Here is a 15512-nt window from a genome sequence, read left to right on the forward strand (position 1 = left end):
CCAAAGTGCTGTTTAGCCCGCCCCCCTTAATGAAAAGATCATGCAAACCCGATTAATGTCATCGGGCTGAAACAGAAAACAAACGAGCAGCGGAGTGCCCCTTCATCCCCGAAATAGCTTAAGTTTTTCAGCAATATCAGCGATGAAACAGAAACAGGTGGAAAAATCAATACAGACCACAGCTAGGCCGGTATGTAGAAAGGGAAGGTGCTGTTAAAAAATGTTACAGCTGCTGTGTCCACCCAGCAGTGAAAAGCAACGTTTGGTCTGCAAGAAGTTGTGAAGCTGAATGTAAAAAAGAGGAAAACCTCGAAGCAATTTGATGATTTATTTCCCTTTTGCTTCTCGCTGCCCTGCACCGCAGTCACTGCCCCGGCTGTCCCTTGGCCAGGGCGAGTCACCCTCAGCAGGACAGATCAGTTTTCCCAATCTAAGATAAAGTCCTGGCATCAGAAGGGAGCCCAAATCCTTTTTTGTCCCTCTTGAAGCTTCCTCCTCAGCAGAGCACAGCCAAAGGGTGTGTTTTGGCAGATGGGTAAAGTTAGGAGAGGAATTGGGAGTGCAGATGGGCGCCGTGCACTCGGGAGCATGGAGCAGTCCATGCGTGGAGCTGGCTGTTCAGCAAGGACGCTTCATCCCCACCTCTCCCTGGTTCACACACCCCCAGGACCAGGGGAGGACGGTCCCTACCTCTCCCTTTTTCCCCCATCCCCAGCATCTCCTCCTCCTCCCAGATCCTTACGCCATAAATTATCACCCATTTCTGTGCCCCTGCAGTGGCACCGAGTGCACTGCCACGTCCAGAGCGATGTGTGTTGGAAGGGGATGGGATCCCCATGCCAAGGATGCCACCTATTTAAAGGAGGAAAGAAAGAAAAGGAATAATGAGGGGAGCAGCACGTGCACAGCCAGCTCCCGAGGGATGGGGCTGCTCGCCCCTGCTCCGGCTCTCGGGAAGGGTTTGCTGCGGGTGTCATCCCCAGCTCGGGTCCAGCGAGGACTTGCTAAGGTCCTGTGCTGCCTCCCTCCCCTCTGCTGCCTTTCCCAGGGCACTCCTGGCCTCCTACAGATCTCCGCCTTCCTCCTTTTCCTATCATCCCGTGCCAAGTTTGATTAAAACGTCGCCAATCCCTGCCAGCTCATGAGACAGAGGGAGAAGAGAGGAAGGAAAACAAAAAACAAAAAAAACAGCCGGTCGTCTCTCTCCTGCCTTCCCAGACTTCGCTAAGGCCGTATGAGGTCTCGTCTGGGACACAGCCGGGAGCAGCAGACACCCCTGCACCCTCCTGCGGCAGCGCTGGGCTCCAGCACGATGCTCACCCCCTGGGACATCAGCCCCCGGCCTGCTCCCCTTCAGCCCCCCGCAGTGAACAGGGGGCTCCCAGGACGGTGCAGGGGCAGCCCCGTGGTCCTGTGTCTGCCTGCATCCCTGGGGGCTTCCCGGTGACATCAATAAAATAAAATAAAATAAAATAAAATAAAATAAAATAAAATAAAAATAATAAAAATAAAAATAAATTTTATTTTATAAAAATAAAAATAGTGCTCTTATTTGAGGGCTAACTTGGAAACCAAGGTATGATTTCACTGAGGTCGCAGCCCTTTGACCCATCATGAGTTTGGGGCTTGTCTGCGTAGCAAAGGCTGATGTTTTGGGGTTTGGGTTCATTTGTATTATAAAGCTTTTAGAGGCTGTGGTTGTCTTTGCTGTCATGAAAGAGCCTTGCAGTGGGCCCAAAGCATCAGGAATTCATGGTTTTTCCCTTTTTTTCCTCATTTTGTCCCTCCCTCCTTCCCTGTGCAGAGAAAAGGGACCAGCTCAGGGCACTCCAAGGCCACATCTTCCCCCGCTACCACAAACGACCCCGCTGAACCGCGAGCAGCTGGGGATCCTCGGCACCACCCTAGGACTGCTCAAACCTCATTAAATCTCAGCAACTCCCTTAATCCCCAGGCCTGGGGGTGCAGAGGGGTGGGATGTGCAGCCCTTCGGCCCCGAGGAGCTCAGCTGCCAGCATCGCACGCCCATGCGCACGCACACGCCCGAGTGTGTCCGCAGGTGTCGGGGAGCTGAGCGGCTCCGAATCCTCGCCACGAGAGCCCTGCAGTCAGTGGGGGAGGGCTGGGATCTCTGCCTCTCTTCCTTGGGGGATTTGATGTACTTCCAAGCGATCCGGAGGCTGCCAGGTTCCCCAGCTCGAGGGGAAACAACACCGCCGCACGTTAATCAGATGAATTTCGGGCTCCTGCTGCCAGCACGTGGCTGTGGCACACTTGCTTCCCGAGCTGGCGCCTGCCGTCGTGCAAAGAGGGGTGGGTGCCAGCCCCCCGTGCTGCAGCAAAAAAATACCCACCGCAACCATCGGCTGCACATCGCGAGGGGGAAAACTCAGCCTGGTCCCTGCAGGAAGCAAATCCCGGGGGGAAGACACATCTCCGGGTCTGCCCGGCTGCCTCTCCACGTGCAGAGCCACCCCTACCCCTCAGGCTGCCCTTTCCACCACCTCCCTCCATCCGTCCTGTGGGCTGAGCCCATCTGGAGCTAAATCCTAGGAAATATCCCGCCAGCCCCATCACCTGGGGCAGTGGCATCCCTGGTGTCCTCTGAATTCCTCCGAGTTGCCTTCTCCTCCTTAATATGATGTATTTCAAAGGGCAGATAATAAGGCCATTAATTCTTTGGCTCACGCTGTGAACTATTTAATGGAACATGACAAGAAAACAGTGTTTCTTTCCTGGGAGTAATTATTGTTTGACTTCAAGTCTTTACCTACGGCAATAGCTGTAAGGAGAACGGTTCCATTAAAGGCAGGTGGGGACTCTAAATCCTTAGAAATGAGGACAGTTTTTTAACCTGAAAGACATCATAAATGACCAGAGCTGGGCCAGTTAATTTATATCTCGTTTCAGAACATTTAATGGTGCTTCTTTTCATTGCTGAACCAGGCACTCGGTGGCTCTAACAGTTGGTGATTTTCTATGCAGCGTCTCCTCCCGCACCTGAAGCCAGTGAGCAAACCATCCCTCATTACGGGGACATTCCCGAGGGCTGCCCTATTTTTCTCGTCCTCCTTGGAAAGCCGAAGCCCTTTGGGATGTTTTACCCACAATAGCAGTGGCTGCACCCTGTGAAGCCCCAAAACTGAGGGGGATTGAGCATCAGGGTGAAATCCATGTGTGCACCGTGCCCTGGGCAGGGTGGCACGTGGGCCAGCAAGAACCCAGGAGCTTTCCCATCTGCAGTCACCCAGAGGAAACAGGGTGCCGGGTAAGCACACTCAGGATCCATCCCTTTAGCCAAAGGACCTTGTTCTGGAAACCCGGGCTCTGGAACCAATTCTCCCTCAACGAGCCCTTCCCAGATCCTCTGACGTATCCCAAACCCTGCTGGAAAATCCTCATCAAACGCGATTGCTCTATACGGGTTAGCTCTATAGGGTTACGAGGGCCTTCCCCCCGGACTATTATTGCGGGGTTGCTCCCGATTGCTAGGCTACACGCTGTTGCTGTTGGCCTGGAGGCACGCTGGCTGCTCAGGGCCCACATGTGTGCTGCTGGGTGACTCATGAGAGCTGGCCCCGGCAGCTCAGGCTGCCTTCGCGGCGTCTCCAGAAGAACATTCCCTTCTGCTGAGGCACAGCCCCGGCACCACGGGCAGCACAGAGCCCTGCGTGGCCCCATTGGGGACCCCCGAGCACCCGCACGGCTCAGGGTTGGGGGCAGCCCCATGGGGACAGCACTGGGGAGGAGCAGAGGGGGGATAAGAGCGACGTGGCCCTGCTCCGAAGCAGCTCGGGGAGTTGCAGCAGTCCTGTGGGTGCAGGAGCAGCCAGACCCTCCTAGGGGTGAATTTTATTTTATTTTATTTTTTTCTGAGGCCAGAGACCAGGCTGGATGTGTGCAGGAGCTGAGTTCAGCTACGGGATGGGGAGCCTCTCCCATGGGATGGGAAGTGCCTCCCATCTGCAGAACCGTCCCGTAGGAAGCTGTGACACTCTGGACAAGCCTTCACACTGAACCGAACTCACAATGGTTCAGCCAGCATGGGAATAAAAATCCCACAGCTCCCATCTCCTTCATTTTAGCACCATTTTGCTTCAGAAATCAAATTGCTACGGGGAACCGCAGCTCACCGGCCGCTCCGCATGTTTGCTGCCGAATGCACGCCGAGAGCCCAAACCTCCCCGGCTCGCCCCCCAGCCTGGCTCCCCCAAATTTGCGCAGCCCCCCAGCCTGCAGCTCCAGGCAGCCCTCGGAGACACCGAGTGGCTGAAAAACCACACTGCAGGCACACAAAACTCCTGGCAGCCCTCCTCCTGCATCTCATAACCTGCAGGGCCTCGTGTGAGGTGAGCTCTGTGAGCTCAGGGCAGCCCCTCTTGCCACCAATTTTGACCAGAAGCGTTGCACAGAGCAGAGAATAATTTGAGGCTCGATGCTCTGGGCTTTGGACGGGCCACATCATTCGTCTTCATCCTGCAAAGCATCTCAGGAGCTGCACAGTGGCAGTGGGACTTGCTGGAATTGCAAATGTTGGGCTAGAGGATGTCTTTGCCTCTTGTCCCCTGGGCTGTCCTCAGGAAGTCCCAGCGTGTCTCTGATGAGCCCCTCGTGTGCTTGCTGGATCCCTGGAGAGTAATAAAAGAGAAAGAGAAGATAGCTCCTCAAAATCATCCTTTAACAGCAGCAGTTCTGGGAGAGACCCCCAGTTTGGGCAGGTTTTACGGGGCCTTGCAGGGGTGCTGAGCTCGGCACCCAGGTCCTGCAGAGCACACAAAGCCTGGGAGGGCCGCAGGAGGACGGCTGCAGGGCGGTTGCTTTTTGTGCCTCCTGCACATGCAGCGTTCAGGACGTGATGTTGGCATCGCTGCCAACCCTCCCCTAAAGCCTCCTTGCCACCTTCTGCCAAATTTGGCAGAGCCCCAGAGCCCCGGGGAGAAGAATTCCCGATAACTCGCATGGAAATGCGCAGCTGGGTGAAGCGGGGAGGCTCCTGCACCCATCCCAGCACGCCTGTGGGGTGAGCGCAGCCCCACCAGCCCCCAGTGCTCAGCCACCGCCTCGTGCTGGGGCCTGGGCTGGCAGCCAGGTGCTGAGACATGGCCTCCACCTGCCACCTAGTGTTTCCCTAGTGTTTCCTTCCCACATCCAGCTGCAAACCCCTGCAGCACCACCAATGGCACCCCAAAACCCAAACGCAGCCGGGTGCCGCGCGGTTCCCATCACCAAAAGCAGTCCCAACACCCTATAAGCACACTGGGGGGGTGCCTGCGGGCAGTGGTCCCCTCCTGGCTCCTAGCAGGGATGCTCTGTGCCTTCCCCGGTGCTCAGCCAGCTGCTGGGGAAGTTTTTTTCACCCCCGTCTCCTCCTGGACTCTCCCTGGCCGGTGCTGGGTGCTCGCTACGTGTCTCGCACAGTTGCAGCCTCCTGGAGCTCAGCCCAGGAACATCTCACCCGTGTGTCTGGGCAGGGCGGACATCCTGCCAACCCCACCAGCTCCCCATGGCATTTTAGGGTCGGGGTTAGCACACCGGGCTGGGGGCAAGGCGCCCCGTGCCGGGACATGAGCCCTGCCCTGCCCCGGTGCCTGCGCAGCGCACGCCAGGCTCTGTCCCACGGCCGCCCCCGCTCCAGGCAGCCCCGGCGGCCGGCCGAGTCCCCGGCTGACCCCAGCCCAGCATCTGGAAGTGCTCAAGGCAGCTCCTGCGAGCCTTTCGGCAGCGGGACCCACACGGACACGCTCATCCCTGGATAGCCAGCGGGCAGAGCGAGCAGACAGCGGGGTCAGCGCAGGGGTGGAGGCCAGAAAAGGGCTTTCTGAAGGCTGAGAGGAGTTTCTGCCTTTCTTTTTTTATTTTTTTTTTCTTCCCAAATCTATTTTTCTTTTTCTTTTTTCTTCTTTTTTAATTTTTTTTTTTTTTTCCCATAACAATTCTCACCTTTATCAACACTGAGAGCGTGACCCTCGCCGCTGCCTACCCCGTGCTCCTCACAGCCCTGTGTTGCTGCCTGCATCCCCTACAGACAGCAGCGGGACCAGCCCCTCGGTGTGATGCTCATGTCACCATTTCGGGTGGTTCTGCCCAGCTCCCCACCGTGCTCCGTGCCATCTGCTGGCAAATCCACTGGCCACGGGCACCTCTCCATCCCCTCTCTGCCCCACAGCATGAGGAGCCCCAGGGCTGTCGGTGCTGGCACAGGGGGGCTCCTTCTGCAGCCTGGGACAGAGCTGAGCTGCAAAGGGTCTGGGCAGGGTTTTGTGCCCAGGAACACGCAGAGCTTGCTGCTTCTCCCATGTAAGAGCTGATCCGAGGTTTCTGCCACACGCAGCGTTCCTGGGAAAACCTCAGGCACGGCGGCAGTGCCAGCGTTTTCCCCTGCTGCCAGGGGATGAATCCTGGCTCCTAATTCACTCCGATGGCTTAGGAAATTGTCGCTGTGTGTATCGGCTGCTTGCCCTTTCTGTTGTACTCGGTTCCCGGGAACTGCAGACACAAATTGCTTATGGTTACAGAGTTGTCCAGATATGATTTTCACATAGCGTTGTTGGGCAAGTGCCATACTCGAGGGAAACAGAGCATTCAGCTCAGCCCCTCGCTTTAAAAATGTTTGGAAAAAATCAGCAATTTCGAAAATGGAAAGATTAAAGTAGTCCAAACAAAAGGGCCCCGGCTAGCGGCTGCGGGCGGCGCTGGAATGATGTCGTGTAAACAGGGAAGGGGCGGCCACGGCCTCGTACAGATGGAGATGGGGAAAATAATCGGGGCTGGGTTATTTCAGCCTCCGGGGATTTTATGCTTCGACCCCGAGGCGGATGCAGGTGGGCAGCCTGGGAGCTGCCCCGTGCCCTCGTCCCCGTTCCTGCTGCCTGTGAGCCCCAGGGAAGGTGTCCCAGAGCGGTGCTGAGCCACAGCATCCCCAGCCCATGGTGTGGCTGGGCAGTGCCAGGGTGGTGGCACCCAGCCCCCTGCCTCGGGTGCAGGCTGTGGCCACCTTCATCCCCAGCCCCCGAGGCAGAGGAACGCCCTGGGCTTGGCCAGCGTGGGCCAAAAGGGGCTGAAAAACAAAACAGCTTTGGGAAAACCACCTTTGCTCCGCTCTGTCCCAGCTTCCATTTGTTAACCCCCCTTCTAAAATGTAGGAGAGGTTGCCGTCAGGTGGTAAATCATCCCTGGACCCTTTGGAATAACGGATTACTCCCGCTTGTGAGGCACAGTGGTTTATTTGTTTTGTAAACCAGGGCCTCTCCAGGGCTGCTCCGGCACACACTCCCTCCCCGAGCTGAAACCCAAGCCCTCTGTGCCGAACAGAGGCACCATTCATCCATCCCCTGCCCCACCGCCCCAGCCCACAGAGAACCCTTTCCTCCACAAAACGAGCGGGCACCAGGACGCGTCTGTGGCTGATGGCAAAGGCACAGAAAGGAGAGCTCAGGCAGAAAAGAAAAGGCATGGGCAGGGACAAGGACAAGGATAGGGCTAGGGACAAGGACACGGACACGGACACGGGCTGCTGGCATGTCCCAGGACTTTGGGAAAGCAATGGCTAGACCTGGGGGAAAGGGGCAGCCAAACATCTGCAGCACACAGGAACGCAGCCCGGCCAGCCGTCCCCGTGCTCCAGTGCCTTTAGGCTGGAGCAGGGGAGTTTCGTGTCAAGCCCATTTGAACCCGGGGTTTTTCGATGCCCCACTTTAAGCAGGACAGCGAGCGCTGGCTGCCTCTGCAGCAAGGCAGCTGGACAAAGCTCCCTTGTCACCGCGCTCTCCCCCGAGAAGCAGCCGGCAGGTCACAAAGGAGGAATTGCAGCTTTGCAGGAGATAGGAATCAAAACCAAACGGAGAACAGCCTTTCGAGAGGTGTTGCCCTCCTGAAACGCTGGGAAGGAGAGCGGGCAGGAGGCTGTGGAAGCAGGCACAAATCGAGGCAGGGGGGACATCCCTGCCCTTGAAGTGATGCCCAGGGCAAGAGCTGGTGCCCTGAGCCTCCTCGGGCACCCACTTTCCCCATCAGTGAGCACTGCCATTGTCTCTCCTCTTCCTGCATCCAGTATCAGCCCAAGGAATGTCGATATTACCCCAAAATTCCAGCTTATCTGCCTATGACCTCCATCTCACGCTTCATCTCCCCCTTACCCCCATAAAAACACCCTCCGTGGGGCCCGCGGGTTTGCTGTAATGCCTTGCCTGCCGCTTCCCACCCCTCGCATCCACGCTCCCAGGCTGCGCAGCATCACGACGTGGCAGAGCCTTTCTGTGCAATTAATTACGAGCCCGGCTGGGCTCAAGATGCAAGGCTGAGCCACACGCGATCCCAAACGCCTTCCAGATGGTTGCAGAGCGCAGTGCAGCACGATCCGGCTTTGCAAGGCTGCTGGAGCAACCTCTCACAATAACTCTTCGCTGGTGAGAAAAGTGTGAATTTGGAGGACGTTCCTGCTGACGGGCCAGATGCTTTCTGACAGTGGGGCCTGGCGGAGACCTCTCTACCAATCTTTTGGTTAATCCTGCTCCCTGGGAAGGGGTAAGGGATAGTAGAGGGTCTAGATGATACCACGCAGATTAAGGGAATGACAAGAAGCCCCGGTCATGGACAAGGCTGCAAATTCAGGATTGTCAAATGGAACAGAAAATGCCAGTGAAGGCAGTGCCTGTGCCCACAGGGCTCTCCGAGGGCTCCTGCTGCTGTGCCAGCACAGGGCAGGGATTTCTTTCCCCACCTGCCAGCCGGTGGAAGTTTGCTCAGAGCTGACAACGCACCAGGGCCGGGGCTGCTGAGCAGAATTCAGCCTGGCAGTGTCAGCTGAGACAGCACCAAACCAGCTCCTGAGTTAGGGCGGTCTGGGAGACCCCCAAAGACCAAGCCCCCAGACCCTCCCTCCAGGTGCTGCTGGCCCCACACAGCAGCTCTCCATCCCCTTCATCTGCTCGCTGGAAGCAGAGATCCATCAGCAGCAAAAGTGGGCTTCAAAGCTGCGAGGCAGGCGTCCAGCAGCGAAGTATTTGGCAATCAATGGGCCGATCTCACTGGAACAGGGTGAAGGAGCATTAACGTTAATGCCACGTAAAAGTCAGGCCTAGTAACAAGGATTTGCTGAGGAAGTGCTGAAAACCTTGCACTACCTGGTCAGATAATTGCTTTATTTATGAATAAAAATCATAAATCAGTCCCTGAGTTCCTTCTGGCTCCCCAGCACGCTCGGTGCTGCAGCCCAGGGTGGCCCCATGCTGGGGCAAAATGCTTCTGCGGGGGTGGCAGGAGGTGATGCAGGACCTGTCAGAGCCTCTGCTCCTGGAGGGGGGCATATTTTGCTCTGAAGTCCCCTAGAAGTGTTTCTGAGCCTCTGGCTGAGGCCAGGGCTCCGGCAGCCACCTCGTTCCCAAAGGCAGCCTCCTCCCAGCGAGCCCAAACCGCCCCCGAATCGGAATTTCCTCCTGGCTTTGCAGCTCCGCTTGCAGCTCGGTGGTGACGCACTGTGGTGCTCCCCAGGGCCGCTGGCAATCCACAGCCCGAGCAGGAGAAAGAGGGGAAGAAAGGAGAGTTTTTTTCCCTGGGCAGATGTGAGGAACCTGCCCCGTGTAGCAAACCCACGTGAAAACGCAGTGATTGTGATGAGCGCGAAGCCGTGCGGAGAGCTCCTTCCGTCTCTCCAGCTCCTCAGCCAAGCATCCGAGATATTCCTAATGCTTGTGTTTCCTCAGAGGTTCTGTTCTACACAACATTGTCATGCAGGAAGAAACAAAAACCTCAGCTAAGCTTTTTATATTTAAAAAAAAAAAAAAAAAAAAAAAAGACAAGGAGGAGGAACTGGCTTAAATTAAATGGCCCATCTCACTCTGTCAAACTCAACTGCAAGAAACCATGTGAGTTCATCAAAAAATCTGCTACCCGCACTGAGCAAATACAAATAACCCACGGAGCAGATGGAAGCAGCTGTCTAGGAAAATTTGCACTAATCATTGCTTTGCTTGAGGATTCACGGCCTCGGTAGCACAGTCTGAAGAGCTTCTGCAGTGGAGGAGCTGAGCAAGCTCTGAGAAGCACAGAGATCAGCTCTGGTCTGCTTTTAGGAGAGGAAGAGAGGCGGGGAGGCTGGGGATGCAGGGAAGCCTGTAGTTGGGTAAAGATCTGAACCCCAAAGCCAGCAAAGCTGAAGCAGACAGAGGCAGAAGGAGCCTTTAGGGATCAGACCCAGCTCTCCGACACGGAGCAGCCCTGGACCTGCCATCAGTGCCATCACCACGGTGTCCTGAATTGATCCAGTGGGATCTGCAATCTGTATTTGCTGGCAGATACTGGACAGCCTCAAACATCCCCGCACCTGCAGTGCCCCAGGGGGAGAACGGAGACATCCTCTTTCCCCTGAGGAGTGCTCAGCGCAGGGCTGCGTGGCTCAGGACATCTTTAAATGGGGACGGAGTAATTGCAGGGCTTTTCCCTCTGCCCCAGGACGAGCAGTGAAGGCTCTAGCTATAAGCACTGCAGCACACCAAGTTCTCCTTTCAAAACCAGCTCTTGCTTTTCAACACCCAGACATCCCTGCATGGTTTGCTGGAGTTTTCTCAGGCACATCCATGGAAGGCGCAAAGAAATTGCCCTGCCCTCTTTCATTCTCCAGGCTGAGCCAGGAGCTGAAAGCAGGCAAACCTGGGGAGATTCAGCCCCTCCGTCAGCATTTCTGTGCTTAAGTGCAGTCGTTGACTCTGCTGGGGTTTTGCTGGAGATGCCACGGCCTCATGCAAATGAGACAAAACCAACTGAACCTAATTAAGGCCCTCACAGCGAACGCTGGGCGTGGGCTGAATCCGCCCAACGACTCCTCCACAACACCCCCACAGAGGTATAAAACGCTGAGCAAACCTGGAAGGAAGAGGACAGCGCTTTTCATTTCCCAGCCTGATTTATGCCCTCCAAACAGCATCACATGCAGCCGCTGACAATTTCACGCTGAGTTACTCATGCTGCCTCCCCGCCGTAACGATACGTACAGATGGGAAGGAGATTTGGTACGCCTCGAGAAGAAGCGAGGGAATATTTCTACTTGACAGCTTGTTTTCTTTGGTCAATGCATCGAAGGATTTGAGTTCATTATTTCATGTCTAGGCTCGGTTCCCAGCCACCAAAGGGACGGCTGAAGTCGTGGGTTTAGATAGAGACTGAAATGCTCCTCCTCATTCTGCCTTCGCAGAGCGAGCAGGATGTGCCTGGGGAATGAATCAACTGCTGTAAGCTGAGTTCTGAAACCCTCTTAATTGGGCAAAAAGGGGGGAATTCGGGGCTTTAAGCACTTTTGGAGCCAAATGGCCTAAGCTAAGGGGCGCAGGCGCTGGTCGCACCCGCAGGAGGTGCTGGTGGGGGAGGAAGAGGAGGAGGAAGAGCAGCAGGGAGGCACCAGCAGGGACCAAAGGCTCCGGCTCCTGTGTCTGGGTGCCTTGTGCGGTGCCCTCGCTTCCACGCCCCCTGCCTAATACCCATTCATGATTTAGGATTAGTCTTGGCTTCAGCCAGGGAGGCTAAAACCATAACACGATCCACAATAGCGCAAGGTAAAGAGCAGTTAGGAGTAATATTTCCCTCATATGGCAATTTGGAAAGCCAAGGCTGGGGGGCTGGGGTCGGTTATCTCCACAGAGGTGCCAGCCCTGCCAGCGAGGTCATTTGCAGCTCCACCAGGGATCTTTTTGTAGCCCAAAATCATTTATCTCAAAACATGAGGTGTTTGAGCCCAGGGCCTAAAGGTTACATTAAACACCTGACTGATGGAAACGGGTGTGATTCAGGTCCCTAAATCTCTCTCCAGGGCTGTCTCTGACACAGGGGACATTTGGGCAGGAGAACCCCCTGCAAAGAGGGGGCTGGCAGAGGCTGGCCGTGAGGCCCCACAAGCTGGAAACACTCCAGTTCTCATTTTCACTCCTGCCTCCCCCTGTGGACTCCCAAAAAGCCAGCAAAGCCTTTCAGGGTGCTGAGAGCAAGGCGTGCAGGCTGTTTACGGCGTATCACCGAAAGGCCAAAGCTGCCTCTCCCCGAAGGTGTCAGGAGAAGCTATTCACTGCCACCGCCAAAAAAATCCTGTAAGGCTCCAAGGCATCATCCCACAGACCGTGTGAACAGCTTGAAAAGGTCAGGTTAATAAAAACACATATACAGAGACCGGCTGAGGTGTAACCTGGCTGCACAGATCGCCCATGGAAGCGGGCACTTGGTGCTGCAAGGAGGAGGCCGTAAATTGGGTCCCGTGGACCTGACTTCTCCTGCGTGCCTGCAGTGCCCTGCTGTGTGCCTGTGCTCCAAGCCAGCTGCAGCTGTTGTGTGCCCATGTTCACAGCCCGGATGGATTCGTTTTTCAGGAACATTTGTGTTTTGTTGTTTTCAGCGTGTAAGGAAACCGGGTTATGGCTTTGATAATCCTCAAAAGCAGCAAAAACCCCGTGCCTTCAGCACAAGCCTCACCAGAGCCTGCTGGAGCGAGCAAGAGATTTGCATTGGCTTGAGTGAGTTTTTAACTGGGTTCTGGTCATCTTCCAGAGCTACGGCACACTGCAGGATGTGGGGAAAGCGGATCCAAGTGGGCTGGGAGGACCTGGGCTGCCTTGGTTTGCTGCAGAGCGGCCAGCGGCGCTCCGAGAGCGGTGCCAGAGGGGAGCCGGGCTCTGTACAAGTTCACGCTCAATTTCAAGTGATGGCATTGGAGAAGGAAGCACACTTTGTGCAGAAGCCTTGCAGATCTCACTGGCTAAATGGCTGGGTGTGCTCCATGCTTAGCCCCAGGCTCCAGACAAAGAAAAAGTCAAACCAAGGCTTTGGCATCCCTGGAAACGTTGCTGCTTCTTTCCAAGCCTCCTCTTCACTTGCGGCCACTCATTGAAGTCAAAGTCTCTTGAAACTCAGCATCCATCCCAAAGGGGCTTTGACCTTATCTTAGGTTAATAACAAAAAAAGTTAATAATGCTCATGATGTGTGATACAGCTGTGGTAGGGGCAGGGGTGGTGCCTGCCATGAGCCCCCCCTGGCTGCAAGGAAAACCCACCCACAGCCCCCAGGGATCCCCAGATTATGGTTCCATGGATGCTGCCATCACCTGGTGTGCTCAGGACTTCATCAACCCCAAAGAAAGGAAAATCCCTGCTGGGGTGGGCAGATTTGGGGATGGAGCCGGGGAGGAGAGCTGCTTTCCTGTGCCTGGGCTGCGCCCCCCCAGGCTCCTTCCCATCCCCGGGTTTTACGAGCTCCCTGCAGTTATCACCACTTCCCTCTGCTCTGCCAGAAACAGCAAAACAAAAGAAAAGGTTACAAGGTGGTGCAGTGCCTGGAAAACCCCAGCAAACCCTTCCCACGTGGGCTCTGACTCCCACCAGGGTGGGCGCAGAGGAGGGAGCGTGGGGTGGGCGAGGACCCCCCAGGTCCCCTGGGTGGGGATCCCCAGGCAGGGCAGGTCTGCGGGGAGGTTTTACTCAAGCTGGATGATTTCTTCCATTACTTAATGATGGGGAAGGCAGGGTAGGACGGGACGTTTCCCTGCCACACAGCATTTTGGCACAGGGGATGTGTGCTAAGGAGGCTATAAGCCTCCCCCATTGCTCCTGCCCTGCTCGGGTGTCCTCCAAAACCAGCAGCCATGCAGCCACACGGCACAGCCAGGCCTGACTCGGACACAGGGATGCTGTTGTTTTTACTTGTCCTGACAAAATTTTATGGAATCGAAATTTCTACGTTGGACATTTTCCTTTAAACAGCCTTGGTTTTACCGAAACACAGAGTCCCTGTCATCAGTGATGGTGAGCAGAGAAACCGAGCACCAACACTTTCTGAGTTCCAGTAGCCAAAAAGATTAGGAAATAATTCCCTCTTTTCTTTTTTCCAGCCAAAACTCCAGAGAACCTCCTCTGCTCTCGCCTGTAATGAGCAAATGTCCCCCAAAACCCCACCAACCCCTTTAAAAGGGGCCCCAGCAGCACCTCTTTCCCCCAGGGCTTCTCAGCAGGGGTGGCTCTGGACAACTTCTCCTGGCACTGGCTCCCCCCTCTCCAGGTGCTCACCTGATTTCTTGCTGGGGGAGCATTTTTTTCTTGATTCCCAAGCCTATTTGATGACAGCTTCGCCCGCTTTAGCCGAAAGCCCAGCTCTCCTGCAGCCTCCTGCTTTTTTTTTTTTTTTTTCCAGTGGAAAGTCGATTAAATCCGACAGCAACATCTTGATCCTTTCAAGTGGCTCTGTCCCAGTGCCGGGCTCCAGGCTCCACAGCCCAAACTCCCAAGCGTGGCCCAGCACCAAACAGGCACAGGGAGCTGGATGTTGCCTGCAAACAGGAATCCTCCTGGTCACTGAAAACAAGCAATATTTGTGTTGGGCCGTGAGCCCAGCTGAACAGACCACAGAGGGCTTTATCTGGGGGAAAAAAAAAAAGAGATCCTAAATCCCTCTGGGGGATGGGGAGGAAATTGGGGTGGGAAGTGGGGCAACGTTGGACCTGAGGATGTCTGCAGGGCTGGGAAAAGCATTGCTCTGTGTCTGTACAGGGGGGTGCTCCCCGTGCACCCCAGGACAGGTTTTGGTGCCTGGAGCTGCTTGAATCAAGGGTTTCTGCCTTGTCTGAGGGACAGGGGGAGCACAAATCCCTCAGTAGCCCTCAGACCCATTTTATCCCCAGCTGAAGCCTCCCTCCGTGCAGAGGAGCCTGCAGAAACCCTGGCAGGGCAGGCACAGGAGGGGTCCTTCGGACCAAGAGCTCCTGCTTATCCCGCAGTGCTGGGCTTCAAAAAAAAAGAAACCCAAATCCCTTCTCGGTGCAAAGCCCAGCCCGGGACGGTTTGGGAGCAGGCTGCTGGAGGCATTTCCCCCTCTCCGAAGGGATCAGCAAGGCACAAGCAAGCCCAGGAAAGCAATAAAGAAAAAGTCCATCTGGTTGTCGCCCTTCTTCTGATTCATAATGTTAAATAAAATGCCAGAAACTGATCCTTTTTCTTTTTTTTTTTTTTCTTCCCTCAAACAGCCAGTAGGTCCTTCATATTTTCCCACTTACATCATCCAACATGGTTTGAATCTACAGTGACTGGTAAAGCCTCAAAGGCATAATTGCAGTTGTCTTAGGAAAGTGAAATCATATGGTGTTCCCAAGATCCCCTCCCCCTTGCTTTTTTTTTTTTTTTCTCCTTTTCTTTTCCTTCATTTTTTTTTTCCTTTTAATGTTTCTCGCTCAGCTTCCAGATGTTTCCTGAGGAAAAAAAGAAAAAGAAGCAAGGAGCAAAGCGGGGCGGAGAGGAGAGGAGAGGAGGGTGCTGTAGTGGAAAAGGCCACGTGGCAGCAAGAGCTCCCCAGCCAAAGGGGGGGGGGGAGCAGAAAAAGCTGCAGCCCGGCTCAGAGCAGCCCTGGGGCTGCGGGACCATGCTCTCTATCCCATCCCACCCCAGCCCTTCCCATCCCATCCCATCCCGCTGGGAACCAGCCCATCCCCTCCATCCCCTGTAGGGATACTGGAAGCCCCACAGCGGTCCTGAGCTAAGCAAGGCAG

This window comes from Anas platyrhynchos, chromosome 18, assembly GCF_047663525.1.
Source record: "Anas platyrhynchos isolate ZD024472 breed Pekin duck chromosome 18, IASCAAS_PekinDuck_T2T, whole genome shotgun sequence".
In the NCBI taxonomy this organism is placed as follows: Eukaryota; Metazoa; Chordata; class Aves; order Anseriformes; family Anatidae; genus Anas; species Anas platyrhynchos.